This window comes from Oreochromis niloticus, linkage group LG16, assembly GCF_001858045.2.
Source record: "Oreochromis niloticus isolate F11D_XX linkage group LG16, O_niloticus_UMD_NMBU, whole genome shotgun sequence".
In the NCBI taxonomy this organism is placed as follows: Eukaryota; Metazoa; Chordata; class Actinopteri; order Cichliformes; family Cichlidae; genus Oreochromis; species Oreochromis niloticus.
The window spans coordinates 1,685,640-1,704,896 of NC_031987.2; the positions used below are offsets into that span (position 1 = coordinate 1,685,640).

The 19,257-nt window shown below is 41.2% G+C and overlaps 1 long non-coding RNA gene across 3 annotated transcripts; it reads right to left on the reverse strand.

The window, feature by feature from the left end:
• Positions 1–391: 391 nt before the first annotated feature.
• LOC102081689 (uncharacterized) lies at positions 392–9,873 on the reverse strand. 3 transcript variants are annotated; one of them, XR_003216723.1, is made up of 6 exons: positions 9,610–9,873; positions 8,050–8,118; positions 7,817–7,891; positions 6,673–6,822; positions 5,984–6,139; positions 392–1,007 (listed from the first exon to the last, which is right to left on the reverse strand). It is a non-coding gene; the product is annotated as an uncharacterized LOC102081689 (long non-coding RNA). The 3 variants fall into 3 exon arrangements; XR_265970.3 differs by lacking the exon at positions 392–1,007 and adding an exon at positions 4,339–5,073 and having other exon boundaries at positions 6,673–6,776; XR_003216722.1 differs by lacking the exon at positions 392–1,007 and adding an exon at positions 4,339–5,073.
• Positions 9,874–19,257: the final 9,384 nt, after the last annotated feature.

Here is a 19,257-nt window from a genome sequence, read left to right on the forward strand (position 1 = left end):
GAAAACATGATGAGCAGTACTGAATGAGTCCACAATCAGAGGCCATTCATAACCTTCACTAGTGTCTGTGCTGTGATGATTCATGACTGATATTCTTCACATAAACCATTTTCTGCTAATGACCACAGTTACAGAAGAATTATGGCTGATTTAAAACAGTGCTAACATTGTCTGTGACATGTAGCCTGTTAATAAAGGTAAATATTTAAAGCAGAGCAGTCCTGTTTGGACCAGGTGTGAAAGATCCCACATGTACAACAAGAGCATCTGGGTACAAGGATTACAATGAGGACTGGATTTTTTCTTAATGGAAATGAAATAGCAGTAGATTTTATTTCATTAAAGTCCATAAAAATAAGCAAACAAACAAAAAGTCTTATTAGAAGAAAACCTTAGCTAAGCAGAAAAGGAAAAGCAGTGTGACACGATATCAGCAGCAAAGCTCATGTGGAACGAGTGAATTCTGCAGGACTAAAGAGTCCAGTTAGTGTGCTCAAATTAATAAGAATAATTTGCATATTGCAGGTAAATCTCTAAGGTGTTTCCAGGCCAAAGGCAGGTGAATAAAGCACAGATATGCATAGCATTAATGTGTTTTTTGTATGAGAAGTATTCAGTGTTTCACATGAGCACACTGTGGACTCATTAACAAAAACAGAAGAACTGAATTTTTACTTATGCTGGAGAAAAATAATAAGAAAATGTGGACTTTGCTTTTTAAGTGCACGGCTATTTAATTTATAAAAACATTTAATAAGAAGCTTGCAGAGACACACTCATGTGAAAACCTTTACTTTGTATTCAGTTATACTGCAGCTGGACTGAAGCGACCGGCCGGGGTCCATTAAAAACATCTCATGCTGATGTGAGAGTTTTAATTGGCAGCAGTGGTAACATCCTGTAGAAGCGAGGCATCGAGCCGCAGGGTGTTGGTTTCATCCACACATTGGATGGATGGAGAGCTGTTTCATTAGTCACCAGAGCCTGACTAATGCCAAAACACAGACCTGTCAATTAAACGCTGATATCAGTCCGACGAGACATGCATGAGAAAGAGGAAAGCAGGGGTTAACGTGTAATTTGATATTAATCCTGAAACTCCTCTGACGAGGTCAGGAGTCATTGTTTCTAAATCAGCACCAACGCCTGATCGTATCATGTTTTATAAGAGTTGTACTTTAGTAAATGTAAACATAAAACTGGAGTCTGTCCCAGCTGTGGAGGGTAAGAGGTGTCCCGTCCATCACAGGGCTTACACAGGCAGACACACAGCCAATCACATGCAGTTCAGGAAGGTGACGCGATGGCGCCAACCACCATGACAGCGTGACAAAGAGGAACTGTGCAAAACTAACTGTCATTACAGCCGCGTAGTAAAAGTGAAAATGCTTGTAAGGTTTGGACATTCTTATGAGTTACTCCAAATTTAAAATGAAATGTTCACATAATGATATTCAATAATCACATCCTTTGCTTTATTTCCACTAAATAAACAAAAATCTGCAGTGCAGTATTTCGCTTCAAGGTCAGAATTACTGTTAAATTACTGCAGTCCCCTCAGGTAGATACACCAGCAGAGCCAGCTCTGTCTATTGATGCCTGCAGATGCTGAGTGGAGGTTTGTGGCACATCCGACGGCTGAGAGAGAGCGTGAAGTCTCCAGCAACACTTCAATAGTATAGATTTACCTTTTTGCTACAACAGGTTTTGGCTTGTTGCCTTCAAAAGTTTCATTTATCATCAGAATCATATTGAAAACAAAACATCAATGAAGATAAGCAAGAAGCAGAAAAAGGGACAAACACAGTGATGGGCTGGAGCCGGGGGGGGGGGGTGTCACTGTAAAGGAACTGCCTGCACCAATAAACCAATAAAGCAGTTTGGTCTACAAAGTGGAAGATGCTGCAAATCAGTCTTGTAGCATATGCAGTTGCAGATGTTGCTGCTGGGTGTAGCATGCTAGCATGCTAGAGGAGGTCATTAGCTGCTGGTGTCATAGCTGTCCTGGAGCACGTATGTTCGATGTTTGTCAGCGTATTTTAAAATGTTTGGCATCTCACTGGCCCATCCCGTGACTTTGACTGATCTCATTAGTTTGCCACCCGCTGTGATGTCATCATGAATAAACACCAAACATGTAACGCAGTAATTAAACAGTTACAGAGCAGCATTTCCACCTCTGTGTCTGTTCAGCTGTTCTATCTTATTTGGCATTTTCTTTTCCTGCTGGAACTCTGGGCTTCAGCATCGTGCTGGTGGAGGCACTGCTATAAAGGGATCAGGGGATCAAGCTGATGTGTGATACTCTACTAGCCTCTAACCTGCCTCTTCCGCTGAGCGCGATAATATATGATAATAGATTCCTCCAAATCCCACCCTGTTTTCCGAGCACGATGCTGGTTTGCATCTACGCCTTCATATTTCACTCAGCTGTGTCTTCTGGACATAAACAACAAATCATGCAGGAGTGAACTCTAATTCAGGTTATTCTACGTGAGCATGAATATGATCCCAGAACAAATAATAATAAAATAATACAAAATGCAGTAATTTACTAAATTACTCCCTACTGCTGTGTTACTGGAGGGCACGGGTGCATAAAACCTGGTTTATCCGCTCCCCTTCGGTTTTGTCGGGTCCAGCTTCCCACACGTCCCTTCGGTGCATCATTTCTGTGAGTTTGGACAGTAGTTGTATGTTTATAGACCTGGATCAGAAACACATGACTGTTTAACTGCTCAGAGCCCTCCTACAGACATTAGAGAGAGCAGTGGGAGTGCTGGGTTTGAGGAGAAGGGGTCAGGTGCTTGAATAAGACAGCAGCTGTAAATCTTTGTGCTGAACAGCAGCTTTTTGCTGGTGGCAAAAAGAAAAGCAAAGACAGATAAAACACACTGGCTGTTTCTATACATACGAACCGTGTTCGTCGTCACCTGCAGTGTGAGGAGATGATGAGCAGCAGCGAACAACTAGCTTTTAAAAACAGCCGTTGCTGCTCTTTGCTGTGGTTAAAATAAGGGCTGCGATATTGTAATGCATGGAAAATAAGCTCACCATCACCAGTTTCCTACTTTAAGAGGGTGAACAATTCATTTTTGTCCCTGACGAGCATGGCACATTCTCCTCTTACAGTGTGATTATGTTAAAAAGAACTAATGTGATTGGTTTGAATATCATTGAATTTAGTCGTGATGTTTAGGATTAATGTCAGAACGGTTTGACCAAACTTCTATAAGGAGACCCAATGACAGCTGGTTCAGTCAGCAGCATTAAAGCGATGCTGGTCCCTGTTTGCGCCGTGATCCTGAACAATTTACTGAGAATATTTTTGCAGCATCGAGATAAAGAGGACCAGAAACTCCACATCATTAAAAAAGTGTGAGTGCACTAACAGCAGGCTTTTAAGAACACAGTTAACTGTCATTACAGAGCTAAAGTTCAGCCTATTCTCTAAGGCAACAGGGCAGAGTCACAGAGGCTGCTGATAAAACAACAGGAAGTCTGCACTTGGATTACAAATGTGATTATCTGATCATGGCAGGATTGTGCTGGGTTGTTTCTTTCATAGACATGATAATTGAATTTTTGCATATTAACTGGAACAAGTGAGTTTATTATCTGGTTGACTAACTGAAATATGTTGTTGCGTTTACCTCTGCACCAGCAGTGACTGTCATTACAGAGCTAACGTGCAGCCTTTCAGGTGTAACAGTGAAGCCAAAAACATCCTATTCTCTAAAGCAATAAGGCCTCAGAGTCTCAGGCTGCTGATAGACAACAACAGAAAGTCTCCCGGGTGTGACTGTGATTACAAATGTGATTATCTGCTCATCTGTTCATGGTGGAAGTGAGCTGGCTTGTTTTTGCATTGAAATGATAATCGAAATTTTGCATATTAACTGAAAACATTGAGTGTATTATGTGGGTGACCAGCAGAAATACATCTCTCAGTTTATGTGTTTTTACATCATCAGTGCTGTGAGTCTGTAGCAGCGAGGCCAGTCTGAGATATACGTTCAGTATTACCCAGAGGAAGTTATATTAGACGCCCAGGGTCACGCAGCAAATACAATTCAGTGTTTGTCAAACGTTGAGTGGCTGTGATGAAAGCAAAAGCAGCAACGCATCTGTTGTTCAAAGAGATGATGAAAAACATATTTTAGCAAATGTGAATGTTGAGAGTTTATGTTAGCATAGCAGCTGTTAGCATCGGTCACTCAGGAGTTACTGTTAGTTACTCGTGATTCACCATCACAGGCTCTATCAGACTTTCTGCTTTCACGTCGTTGTGACAGACAGGTTCATAAAAATTCCATCACAGCGTAATTTCACCTGTCATTTTAATTTTCAGACTGTTTCATAGTCAGACATATTTAATAGCTTTACATTTTCAGGGGTGGGAGGGGCGGGGAGCAGAGCCGGTGTTCTGACAAACCATCCTACTTTGGCAAAACATCCTACTGTAAGTAGTTTATGCACATTTCTGCTGTCACAGAGTAATTCCAGCACAAATGTAAGTAGGTATGACGGTTTGCCACTTAACTTTGCCCATCAGAGTATGCTTGTAGCTCATATTCAGCCAGGATGGTTCGCCACTTAATTTCGTGTTGTGTGCATGCGCAGAAACAACGGGTAGGATGGTTTGTCAGGTAGGATGGATTCCCAGAACACCCGGTGTGCTCCTAGTGCCGGTGTTCTGGGAATCCATAGGCAGGGTGGAGTGGGTGGAGGCGAGTGCTGGGTGATTATGACAGAAGGATAGAGAGAGAGAGGTTTACAAGATGGTAGTGAGACCTGCTGGGATGTACAGTTTGGAGACGGTGGCAGTAAGGAGGCCCAGCTGAAGGTGCTCAGTCCATCAGACGGACAGCTGAGAGTCAGAGAGGTGGAGGTGGGCTGGACATGTGCAGGGGGACAAAGGCTGTTAAAGATGGAGCTGCCAGGCTGGAGGAAAGGAGCAAGATCTCAGAGGAGGGTCATGGATGAAGGAGGACATGCAGAGGGCTGGTGTGACAGAGGAGGATGCTGGGATAGGAGGAGATCATTCGCCGTGGTGACACATAAAGGGAGCAGCTGACAGAAGGAGAAATTTCCCAAAACAACACAAATTTACAATAATCAGTATAGAAAAAAGACTGTGTAATCACACCTGCAAGAAGACTGTTAGTGCTAACATTAAGTGGACCTGCATGAGTGTTATTAAAATAGAGATGTACGAGTTTTAATTTTAATAAATTTTTAAAAACATAATTCTCCTCCTCCTGCCTCACAGGAAACTGAAAAGTGTAATTTCATGCACAGTCGGTCAGTTTCTCCCACAGAAGCGATCGGTCTCTTTTATACTGTTGCAGAGACGAGCTGTCAAAATGATACACAGCTTTCAGATTTCTGTCTTTGTTTGAATAAATTCCATCAGTGAAAATCTTGCTTAAAGTGACCTGCTGTCCTTATATAGTCTGCTGTGGTGCAAAATGTTTATGGAGCTCCTACTCACAGCTACTTCTTCATTATGACAGCCAGTGTTTCTCTCCAACTGCGGTAATGGTGTTGCAGAGAATAACTCTGTTATTAGAGGGAGTGCTTTACCACACGTTTTGAAATTAACGTTGAGATTTAATCACAGCTTGGATCAGGTCCTTTGTTTTCTGGTCATCATCCAGCTGTTAATAACCACTGCATTTGTTGAGTTAGACACATGCAAAGGTTAGACTGCAGATGCTGAGGTGATGCTTTTGCTTCTTTTTTGTGTAACTTCATAATCCAAGTGAGTGGTGCGGATTTAAAACACTCTTTACTCAAAACATTAGCGAGCAACGGTCATTGCTGTTACTCAAAGAGTGTGCTAATGTATATGTAAAGTGTAGAGGTAAGTTTGGGTGTCGTTTGATACACAAAGTGTTTGCAGGGGCTGTGGAGCTGGTACCCATTTATTGATGTTTGCACGTGCATGTTCGGGGCAGTGATGGGTGTGTGTTGAATCTACCTAGTTGTTTTCCCTGCATTGGTCCGAGTGTGGGGTTTCCTGGCTCCTGGGTGGCCAGTGGGGTGTTCGTGAGGTCTGTGCGCAGGAAGTGTTCGGTTGCTGTTGCTAGGAGTGGACAGGCTGCTGGGAGGGTTGTCCGTCTCCATCTTGCTGTTTCTGGTCATTCGGAGAGATTCCAAACCACACAGCAAGCCCTCACGTTACATATACTTGTGCTCTGAATAGCAGAACAAATGTTAAAAATGTTAGCCAACATGGGGACTGCTAGAGGTTATTACAGTGGCTAATTTTAGCAGCTAGCTTTAGCAGCTCCCAGCTGACATATGTTAACAGCCGGCAGCCTAGATTCATTAGAATATTGTTATGAACTGATTTACATCAATTTATGCCTGACATTTACCTTTGGGGTGACAGCACAAAGGCTGACAGGCAGGGACAGAGCGCAAAGACAGAACAAGAAAGAGGAAACAAAAGGCAAAAGCAAAAGTCCACACATGATGCCAAGGAAGCATCCTCATCCACTCATGATGATTTCACATAATTAAGCAGTGTGTTACTGTTACTGTTATCACATGTGGATCGTCAACCTGCTCTTATAATATGATTATTTTTCTTCATTTCTACGTAAATACAGAGTTTTACAGACACCCCCAGAGCATTGTGTGCTTGATATTATCGTTGGGTCTCACCTGTAAAGATTCGCTCCTAGAATCTTTCACGCGACGGCTGAAATCACAAATCTGTAATCGCCGCTTGTTTTGTTTTCTTCCACCCGTCTTGGAAGCAGCTCAGCCTGTGAGTACGAGGTTTGCATCAAATCCCACGAAGTGACTTATTCTCTCAGAACCAAGAAATGGAGGTTTAGGTTATGTGTTTCACATCACAACGAAATGCAAAAGTATCTGCAGTCAGACATTATCAAATATCTAAAAGCGTATTTTTACCAACATTCACTTTCATTGTATCATCTTATGAGCAATCTTTGTATAAAAAAGGTGAGTTATAACTCACTTGGAGTCATGTTGAAAACTGTAACCATCTTGCAGATGACTTAAACAGAGATCTTGTGTGTGACCTTCTATACATGTGCTGTGTGGCTGAACTACAGAAGTGTTGGAGCCAAAGAAAGCAAAGGGAAATAATATTCGGAGACAGCCTGATGGGAACCATAAGACCATGAAATGGAACCTCAGTTCTAGTGTGTCAGCTGGCCAATTTTCTACCATGTGAGGTCAGACAAATTCACAGAAAGCTTCCCGATGCCTTTGTGTAAAATTTCACAGGAGGGTAATTCTTCAGAAGATCTCTCAGGATTGTTGTGGCTGCACGTGTCAGAACCTTCAGTTTCTTTTTCTGTGTTCAAATAAAATATGTTCAGTCTCAAAGCAACACCAGTTTTATGTGCTTGTGTGCTGTGTGTGTTTGCGAAATGCAAATTGACTGTTGTCGTTCTAATATTTGCACTGAAAAGAAACCATCTGTCCGATCCATGTGTGCTGGATCAAACTCTCGATGCATTCATCGTGTGCCAGGCTGTGATTTCTGCTAGACATGAGAGTTATACCAAAACGCAGTGAGCGTCTCTCTTTCTCCTGATATTAACTTGTGATAGAAACGTGTTGACACCAGAGTGACTATCACAATTATTTTTCATCAGTACTGAGATAAAATTATTTATCACGTTGATTGATTTTAGTGAGTGAATGATTTTTACTGCACTGTCATGTAAACCTAACAAGGCCTTAACACCCACATGGTGCAGCGTCCATGTTTAAACCTGATCTTGTTAATTCAGTGCAGGTAGAAGAAAAGTGTAAATAAAGCTTTACTCACTCTGTCATTGTGCTTCACTTCTGTTAATGAAAACGTCTTTACAGACCAATAAGATGTTTATTCCCGATGCAGCTCCTGAAAGCAAAAATGCAAAATGAATGGATGCGACATCTCTGGGGTCCCTCTGTGTTTCCACACAGCACAGGCGTCACCACTGTGGAGACGTGTGATATTTAATGTAATGATATGTTTGTTACAGTCTTGTTTGCTGGTCATGTTAACCGGACACTAACCTTCAGCCTGCAGCTGTGTTGGTGACTTCAGTGTGTGTTGGTGAGATGAAAGGATGCGTCGCTGCCAGGCTGATGGAACATTTGCATTAACAACCACTGCATTGTTTTTCTTTGCCTTCATGCAATCATTGTAATACAGTCAGTGATGAGTTTTCAGGTGGTTGCATAAGATCCTTGTGCTGCTCTGTAGCACACACACACACGCACGCACACGCACACGCACACACACACACGCACACACACACACACGCACACACACACGCACGCACACACACACACACACACACGCCTCTACAGCTGCATGTGACTCCTGTTAGCTTCAGTATCTCCAAACGAGGGACGAGCTCTTCACCTCCTCTTCGATTTTGTTTTACTGATCAGTTATTTGTAACAGCGCCTTTAATGTTACTCAGTCAGGATACATACAGGGAACAGCTGTGATGGCTTACTCAGGCATGGGCAGTTACTGTTGGTGGAGTATACATTTTCATTTAATTGTGGGAAACAACTGAGAATAAAATCATAATAACTGTGATATTACAGGTTATTACAGGTTATGTATAGAACAGATTAAATGCTGGGACAGTCGTTACTCCTGCTGCGTTCATGTTGACAGTGTTGGATACCGACTTCTCAACTCTCTGATGAATATCACGTGATTTTTATTTGGTGTAAAAGGGGCAATGATATTTCTTTATTCTTATTGATCTCAAAGTAGCATTTTAAGTATAATAATAAAACTATGAAATGAAGGGAAAACTTCGATACTGGTACTTCTTCTGAGGTAAATCCTAATTTCAGTTTAACTAATTAGAATTTCAAAATTGTTCCGTTTTCTTTTTTCTTGCTTGTTTATTTTCTAAACCGATGTTTGATTTCAGTAAAGATGACGCTTGAAGGTCGGCTGTCAGATAACCAACTAGCATTTCTGCAGAGGAAATAATTACTGCAAATGTCAAACGCTAAACTGACTTCTATTTATACAAGGAAGTGCTAACACACAGTTCACAATTAATTACTAATCACACCCTTCAGAATGTGAAAAAGGCATGCTAGACAGCTTAAAAGGTAATTACACTGTGATGGTTTTTTAGTTTCAGTCACTTTGTGGTTGCTCGAGCCTGCAGACACATTTGGCCTCATTGCGTTTAGAATGACATCCATACTGTGAAAAAAGGTTTTAACAGAGTTTCGTTTGAGGCCTTAAATCTGCCAGATTTATGGAGACAACCTACAATTTTCCTTCATTCTGAGGAGCCATTATAATCCCAAACACACTGTCAAATAATTTACACTAACTTCATTATGAAATCACTTGGTTGGTATTTAGGAGGTTTTCTCTGCTTCGATCCATCTTTTTACTGTTTATGCTAAGAACACGTGTTTTGCTTTATGTTTGGCTGTAGCGAGCGATGAGACTGATGTTTGCTACAGAGGTGCACTGAGTGTGAAATATCAAGACTTTAAACCAGTGTGAACACAATGGAGATACACACCAACACAAAGGAAACTAGAGTCACACTGAAGTGTTTGAACATTACATTAATAGTCTTCACTCACTGTGTCTTTAGGGATTCACTAGCTTGCGAAGCTATTAGCGTAGCTCTTAGCGTAGCTGAATCACTAGCAGTAAGGCTTCTTCATCCGTCCTCCTGCACTTTCCTGCTCAGTATGTCACATTTTCAGCTCCTCCTTTTGTAACAATGATACTTATAATATGGCCTGTTTATAGCTTTGGAGGCCAGGCTCAGCGAACCAGGCTCTGCACCCTTGAAAAACCAGACCCTCGTTCAGGTTCAGGCAAAGCTAACAGCTAATAGTTAGCTGTGACGTTCTCCTTTATCTCATAGTGGACAGAAATGATTTTTTGGACTGGTACAAATAATTTGTCTGGCATCTTATTTGATGCAGAGGGATTATGTAATTGGTCCTGTTTGTCTGTCTGTTTGTTTGTTAGCAGTCTTATCAGTTTTCAAGAACTCGAGTTAATTTAATTTTGGTGAAAATAAGTCAAGGTTAAGTTCACATTAACTGTAAAAATTCAAATGTCATATTATTATTTGTGTTACAGCATCACTGCATATGACTCTGGATACTGTGGGTCCTTAAATTAAAAGCACTTGACTCCCTGGTGTAACGCAAACAGGGACCTTAAAGCAGATCAACAAGCAGCCATCAGCACGTCTATTAGAACCTGTTCCTACAAGACTGCTCTAAGAACTCCAAGCACCGATTTATACTTTGATGTTAAACATGATCAAGAAATCTCAATTATCAAAGACAGTAACCACTGATCATTACTATTATTATTGCCAATATGATCATAGTAGTTGAATCTATCATTAGCCATATTTACTGTAGCATAGGTTGTGATAAATCGTGTTTCTGATGCAGAGGCTGTGCTAAGATGATTCACAGTAAGGACGAGAGTAAAGAACGACGTTCCTGTTCTGTTCCTATTGTGGATCCTGACTATCCGACATAATTTAAAGGCTTATTGGACAAGTGAATGGAAATAAGACATAAAATAATAATTATTATTATTATTATTGTTATCATTATTGTTATTGTTATTATTATTATTATTTCTGCCAAAATTCAACAACTCAAACTGTCAGCTTTGAAATATGTTGTATTGAAATAGTATTTGTATATAATATTTTTTAACTGCAATATTCTTGTGATATTTTTTCTCCTGTCGTTGCAGTTTTTGTCTCGGCTGGTGTCGGGCTGGAGTTTAGATCAGGCCAACTGTTTTCACATTTGAAGTAAATTATTGACGTGTTTTGAAAATGTTATTTTCAACAGATCTCTTTAAATTCAAACCGCAGCTGCTGCTGATCTTCTGGGCAAACCTCACCCGTTATAGAACTACACAACAGGCTTTTATTTTCACCTCAAACTTCCAATACAAGTTATAAAATCAATGTTGTCTTTTTGCTTTTCCCCGACTCTCAGCCTCTTTACAATCCAACTGAGGCTCTGACAGACTCACACACTTAGACACAGTCTGTGAGATTAGTTTCCATGTTTTTATCTCCTCGCCCAGCTATGCTTACCTGCACATTTTTTCACTGCCAACATCTCTGACTGGCCTTCGCAGAATTTATATGTTTTCATGTTGTAATGTTAACAGTTAAAAAATAAATATTTAAATCCTTTCATGGTCTGTGATTCATGGCAATCAAGAAACAACAACGATGTGAGTCCAAAGTCTGAATGTCATATAACATTAAATTCTTTGTGTTTTTCCACAGTCACAAAAAATCATTGAGAAATTAGGTTAATAAAGGATAGAAGTGTCAGCTTTATGTCCTCTTATGGTGTGTGTGTGTGTGTGTGTGTGTGTGTGTGTGCGCACTAACCCTGGTGACCGTTTGTCTGATCCTATTCCCAAATATATCTCTTGCCTGAAGTCTCACCAAAAATAAATTAAGAAATTACATGAGGGAAGTAAAGGAAACAAAGGTTTCAGATGAGGAGCGTCGTGATTTATTACTGGTTTAGAAGGTGGCCCCCAGTTAAACCACGGCAGAGCACAGGAATAAATCTCCCTGATCTGACTGAGCCTGACTCAGATATAACAGTCCGTTTGGCCCCCGTGGTCGAGTCCACCGGCCTTTGGTCATGGCAGTATTTAATCTTCACTCCTTCAGCTAAGCTAAAGCTTGGATAATCCAGAGTCCCCTCACCATTCACACAGGGTTTCTCCAGCAAACCAGTCTTCACAGTGAAGCTGGATCTCCATCTGTAGTTTTGGAACTATTTGGAAAGACAATGTGGGGCGAATTATGCTGAGCAAACAGAGTATTGTCTAATATCTTGGGGGAGATATGAATTTCTGCTGGAAGTGAATGACAATCCATCCAGTACACGCCAAGTTATTTCTCTGGAGTGCAGAGCCGCACATATGAATTTCATGATCGTGCTACATGAAAAGTGTGAGGATCCAAAGTGGGATGATCGTTCGATCATGAATATCTGTGCAGATATTTCTGCCAGGACCAAGAAACCACCTTCATGGCTAAACACTGTTGGCTTCATTGTATATTTACCACTAATGCATGACTCATTTATGACACATTGCTTTCTTTATTTGACCTCTTTAGATCAAACCTGAAATGCAGCCATCCATGCGTAAAACACCCCACCTTATAATATTTGCTTATTCATGCAGTCATCTTTTCTGTGATGTCTCTTTCTAATTGCCATTTCCTTTTGAAGTCATGATAAATTAAATGCTCAGCTTTGATTTCAGCCGGAGTCATTTCATCTTTGGAGCACTTGGTTACGGTTATCTTCCTACCTCGGACGCACCGGGGAGCACCGTCCTCGGGGTATAGCATCATCTGACTTACATTTTTAGCAGTACTTTATCCAAATAAAGGAATCTGGTGCCTGACAGCATTTCTCTCCCTGTCCAGGTGTTACTCACAGTTTATGACCCTCGTCAATGTATGGAAGTCTGTGTGCGACGGGGGTCGAGGGAGCCAGAGCGGCAGACACTGGAGGAGAGAGGACATGTAATTGAATTAGTAATGATTGAGTTCATTGACACGCACAATCCTAATCACCTACCATTTAAAGGACCCTTGAGTAAAAGCCATGGCTTGCAAGAGGGCAGATGGATAAGCAGGATAGTCTCAGTGGGCTAAATGTCAAAGGCAGACGTAAACCCCCCGAGTGTTCACACGTATCGCCGTCCTTGCACAAGAACACTGTGAAGGACAAACACCGGCCCACATTTAATTTAAAGTAGACTGTATGTGATATTTTTTTAACCAAACAATAAATAACAGTGTTTTTCTCCATCACTTTCTTCCTTTCAGCATTTGCTTGCATTAAATTTCATCAGCTAAATTCCCATTACACACTTACAGCAGCCCAAAGACAAAAGTCTAGTTTACAGCTGTGGTTTATGAGGTTTAGTGTAACACTGTAAATCTAGGGTGAGTAGTTTGACTAGTTTGTCCTGATTTTTTAACCTTAACACATCTCAGCTTGTTTAAAATGCACAGCATCTGCCTCTGCATACCAATGCTCCCATAAATTAGTCTTTGTTTCCACCTCCAAATACTCGCAGCAGGTCTCTGAAGAATTTCAATGCCTTTCTTTTTATTCGCCCATCACATAAGTTGGTGAAGATTTGAATTTGCATTATTTACTAGATTTTGCATAAAATATTTTTGCTTATATGTGCATCGTACGCCAAAAGAGTTTGGTAGAAGACAACAGTGTCGCGATGATCATCAGCTAATAGCCGTCTTATTCCCAGTGAGCCTGACAGGAGCTCTAAAGGACAGACATGTTCATGATATTCATGAGGAACAAAGGAGCTTCAGAGCACAGAGCTTGGATTCCAGCATGAACTTTAACAACACAACTTTACTTAAAGAGCCACTGTCTTAACACCAAAGCTCACAGAGCCACAAAGCATCACAGAGTCGCCGACACAGAAGACAAAAAGATTCAATCACGCTGCTTTAACACGCCGCGGCCATAACCGCAGCTTATTAGAGGGGATAAAACGTTGGCGAGAGGGGAACAAAAGGCCTCAGCTAATACAAAGAGACTTTGAACAACCTTTTATATGTTTTTTAATACGCAACTTATGGCGTTTGAAAACCCATTCACACAAACGCAGTGATAAAAGTACAATATCTAATAATTGATCCCCTCAGCAGAAATTGACAGCCTTGGGCATTTTGATTGAACAGAATCAGCTTGCTTTGGTGAGATTAGCTGATGTCCACTTCATTTAACAAAGGCAGTCGTGGGCTAACAAAGAGCCCAGGAGAAGGTTTGGGGTGGCTGCTCGGTAAACAACATATGTGACCTTTTTGAAGGTTTCTTTAAACTAAAGTCTCACAAATAAAACTTTAGTCTGTCTTTGCAAGTGTTCCCCGGGGGTTCATCTCCTCCTTTATTTCCCTTCATTGAGACGCTGAGATGATCCCTTATTACACCACACGTTCCACCTATCACCTGTGATACTCTGTTGATGCCATGTGCAGAGCGCTGAGTAATCCACTTCAACTGGCATTTTGTCAGCATGCAATTAGAATAACAACAAGGACCTAATCTTGATGAACAAGAAAATCACACATTTCACAAACACACAAACTGATTTCTACACTCCAGACAGAAGTGTGAAGGAGGAGGTGGGTGGGGTGAGAAACAACAACACCTTCACTGTAACACGTCTGGACAATGAAACAAAGGATGGATCATATACATCCACACAGTGGGACTAGACGACACACACAGAGAGACAGATGGATATATAAACCTGAATTAACATAAATATTATACATTAAATTTTTCTTTTCTCTTTTATGAACAGAAACCTAGATTACCATGCACACAAACAATGTTATAAATGCACACTGCAAGTATTTACTGTGTAAGAAATGAAACACAGATTAAGTTGTGGCCACTGGTTTTCCTTTCTTCCTCTTTTTTCTTACCTCTGACAGAGTTTGTTAGAGAAAGTTGTTCACATCTTTAGCTCAGTAGCTTTTTTCGGTTAAAGATAACGCAGACCTGCAAATATGCATTTCCTTTTCTCCAATTCTCTGCCGAGTGTCTGTGTTTCAGGTCCAGAGGAATTACACCGCCTGGCTGGAGATGGGAAGAAATCAGAGTTGTGCATGCATGTACAGTTTCATCTGAATGTGTGTTTGCTTTGTGTGTGCATGGACGTGCCTCCGAGGTTTGGACAGAAATGCCAGTTAAAAGTGGACAAACAGCAAACCAGCGATGTCACTGGGAAGGTTTGTGCTGCAGAGGCATTTTACAGGCTGACATCAAAAAGCTCTTCACAACATCATCAACAACAACAGCAACAATAACAATAATAATAATAACAAGAAATAAATGTAAATGATTATATTTGGTCGATCTCGTGTTCACGATCGTCTCGTTGTCCTGTTTGCTTCCAGCGGGACTATTTTTTACATAATTCATCCTTTTTGCACTTTTTCAGTGTCGAGAGTTAACCTCATGTTCTGTTTCAGACTGACCCAGATTTCATGTTCAAACTTATATTTTTAGTGTTATTTATTTGTTTTTTCAGCCACACACAGAAAAGGTTTTTTTGTGGTGGATCGCACTTAGTGAAAAGACACAGCAGAGAGGAGGTTAATGACTTAAAATATATAAGACACACCAGTGGATTCAACAAATTACGGCAGGTATTAAAAATCTACTTATGCAAACACTGATCTCTGAATATAAATATAGTTACCCCTGTAACCGTCATAAAATGTGATTATACTTAATTTGGCTCCAAGTGAAAAATCAACTGAAAATGAAACTGAAAGATCTTCGTTTTGAACACGGGATGGGGCGCAGGGGGGGCAGAGCAGGGCGTCCATGGAGCGATCTAAAAAAAGCAGCCCTGCAGGACTTTATGTATATTTAAACCAGGTTAGGATTCTGGACCAACTCCCAGGACTTTTATCACACCTCATGTTCTTTGTCGGACCTGGAAAAAGAGCGACAGATGCACTTTGAGCATTAGTGCTGAAGTGACCGAACGGGTACAGGGCTTTGCTTTTACTCTCCCCAAAATAAATTTGTTATTTAAAACAAAAAACTATACCACAAATAAATAAATGAGCTGAACAGAAAAAAACAAAAACAGGTGTTTCAGCAAACTGAACCCAGAGCATTATATTTATAAAAAGAGACCAGAGGACCGGTGGCTCAGTTTTTCTCCAGAAGCAAAGGCAGCACCAGGAAAATGTTGCTTACATGCAATTTTCCATGAAAAATAAGTTTGATGTATTTCTTTTCTTTTTTCTTCACGTCTGCACCTGCAGGTTAATTTCCTGCATCAAACTAACATGTTTGTGGAGAGCCTGCTGAGCCTTGGTATAACCTGGTGTGGTATCAAACAATGTTACATTACACCCGCTCAGGCCACCGTGTACCACAGAAGGAGGACAGATTCAGTAAAGGTGCACGTGTGAGGATGTAAATACTGTAACATGAAAAACAGACAAGAAACGAGTCATATTTAGGTTAATAAGTGAATCCTGTTCATTTGTTGTCTTTTTCTTTGTTTTATGGTTACTTAAAGTTTGTCTGAAAAACAAAACATGTTTGACTAAACTGTTTTTGATGTATCCACATCACCTCGCGGTATGCTGGGTGTTTTTCTGCTGTTAGTGGGAGCCGACTCGACAGACTGGATCTGTTCTGGGTTTTCTGAGACGTTTGTTGAAAGTGTTTAGCAGCAAAATCACTTTGAATACTGTTCGTGTCCCCAGGATGAACCTTGAGCTCCATCAGATGCAAATCTCCAAACTCCAAATCAAAGTATTTATTTTTGTCAGTGGAGCTGATATGTAAGGTATTCGTGTTGTTTGCATGAGTCCAGCAAACCTGTGCAAAGCTCATCATGAGCCCCTCTTCTCAGGAATTATCTGTAAATCGATTCAGGACCAAGAGAAGACAAAGTTTCAGGTGTGGAGTCCTGCTGGGTGGTCAGCGGTGAGAAGACACATGATGGGTGAAGATGCAGAACTAAGAGAAATATGCTAACCTCGGTTTCCTTCTGTTCAGACCAGCTGCAGATGAAGGATAATAACATTCATACCTCTGAAATCTTTCATCTTACTTGAAAAACTCCAGAGAAGAAGAATCGCTGCATGCTATGTTTCATATATTTTATGCTTCCTGTAGCTCTCTGTATCCTCTTTACAGCAGGTTACAGGGTTTATCGTCTTAATTACAATTTAAAATGAAAATATATTTTGGACCTTGCTGCATAGAGAGGATTTTTTCTCATAGATTTCAGCTTCTCTGCTCTTATCTCACCTGCTTCTACTTTCAAGGTGAATGTGAGGTCATTGCTGAAGCTTTTCCCGACTCCACCTAATAAATGATCTCAGTTTCACATTCTTCTGATTTGTGATCATGCAAGTTCCAAAACTGCTAAAATGTGCTGTTTACGGCCCCTTGTGTTTGTGTCTGTAGATTTTACCCGTCTGTGTTCGATTTCAGGGAACTAGAGTCTTCCCATGTGGCCATGGAGCACTGCAACAATACTGCACCGTGTTCCTGAATGAATCACTTCTCAAGACACTGCAATGAAGCAGGTGGTGTTGGACTGATTCATGGTGTGTAACACGTCAGAGGTTGGGAGTGTTGAATTTTATGCAACAAAGGGCAAAATCTGCAAGCTGCAGAGTGATTCTGCAAACGTCTGACAGGAATATCTGCAGTCTGCGGTGTTTGGACATCTGGCTGCACTGAATATGAAAAACAGTTGTGATAGGACTCACTTGTATGATTGCACCCTCTAATAAAAGTAAGATGGTTTGTTGATTATTAACACAAAAATGAGTAGTTGTTACTGCATCAGTGTGGTGGCGGCCCGTGATGTTTTCTACTGAGTTAGATTGTCAATTTCTTCTCGTTCTTGTTGAACCAAACCCAAGAAGGAAGAAGAATAACGAGCAAACATCCAGCTGCAGTCCACCCCATCATTAAAAAGGTGTTACAAGTGCAGCAACAGTCAGTCTGTCACAAACAAACGCTTTGGTAACATTTTATAACACGACCTGTAAATAAGACGTAGGCACCCTGTGCTTACGTTCTATAAAGTGTTATCCTTATCATAGTAACCTCAAGGTGCTTCACACTGTCAGGTAAAGACCCCAGCGATCAGATGGACCTCTAAGAACAAGCTCTGGGTGACAGCGGGAAGGAAAAAACTCCCTTTTAACAGGAAGAAACCAAGAGCAGAAGCAGGTTCAGCGAGGGGCGGTCACTGGGGTGTGAAGGGAGAGAGGAGGAGAAAGGGCATTATTTCTTTTTCTCATCTCCTGAGAAATAGAAATAATAAAAGCTGCTAAATGGCGCAGTAGTTCAGTACTTCACACTGAAGAGTTCTGATTGGCTAGAGCCTTCCTGTGTGGGGTTTGCATGTTGTCTCTCCGTCTTCATTTTCCTGCTCAAAGCCATGCATGTTATGTTCATGTGTGATTCTCAGGTGGCCATAGGTGGAGATGCTGTCCTGGTGCCCTGTCGAGGATGTTGTGATTGCTGGTATATAAAGCAGTGCAGTGAGCGTGATGATGCCACAGTATGGAAGCAAACTGTAAAGGTGCCGTTTCTCTCTGTGTATTTAAACATGAAGCTGGCCGCGTGGGTTTCTAAAGACGAGCTTTAATTTATTTATGTTATCACAGAGTAACGAACATCATTAACGAGTGCTGCCTAACCAGATACAGCGTGGTTAAAAGTCAGCCTTGTCAAGCTGCCCTGCTGTAAGTATAAAGTAGGTGCAGATTTCTAATCGTGGCTTCATCTGAACAAACATAGCTGCATATGTGATTTCCAGTCGCTGGTGACAGCATGATGTGAGCGGCTGTCATCATAAAAAGCTTTGGATACCGATGATTGATAGTGAGCCGGCCTGTCCGGTGATGGTGTCTTTACACATAGGTTATTTTGACTGCAATCATCTGCAGATAGCACTGTGCAAATTATTGATCATTATGTTTCCAGCACTGCACATATTTTCTTGGCAGACTGTACTTTATATGACATCCCTTCCCTAACCACTGGCATATCCACGCTATTACTGAAATGTGGAGACATAGCAGGATGGCTTTCTGAGTCTGCTATCCCTCTAATTGGCGAGACACGGCTTCAGCTGTGTCTGACAATAGAAGACGGAGAGAGCAGAGGGTTTGTCAGTCAGCAGCACTGAAGTGAAAACAAGAGAAATTTAAGAATAATTCTGCAGTATGAGGTAGATAAGGCACACACTGACCACCCTCCATTTGCTTTAACTGCTTCGCATTTCCCCGTATTAGAAAATCTCAACATTTTGTAAAATATGGCGTTTGGTTAAAACGCTCTCTTCAATGGAACAGAGTTTGTAAGGATCATTGGCACGGGCGCCCAGAGACTTCAAACCCAAGACTACACATTGGCTAATAAAAGCACTACAAGGTAAAATAAACATCAGCTCACACTAATAGTTTAACACCACATCCATCTAAACAAGTGTTTCTTTTACGGGTGGTGCAGGAAGCCCATGCAGTGATGCATGCGCCGTGTAACCTGAAACCTATTCTTGGAGTCGACTTTCTTGCTGACGGCGACAGTTGTAAGCCAGGCGGGGCTTTGCATTCAAAGGTCGTCATTCCCCCCCCCACTGGATTTGTCTTGCATGGCTGTGGCTTTATGACT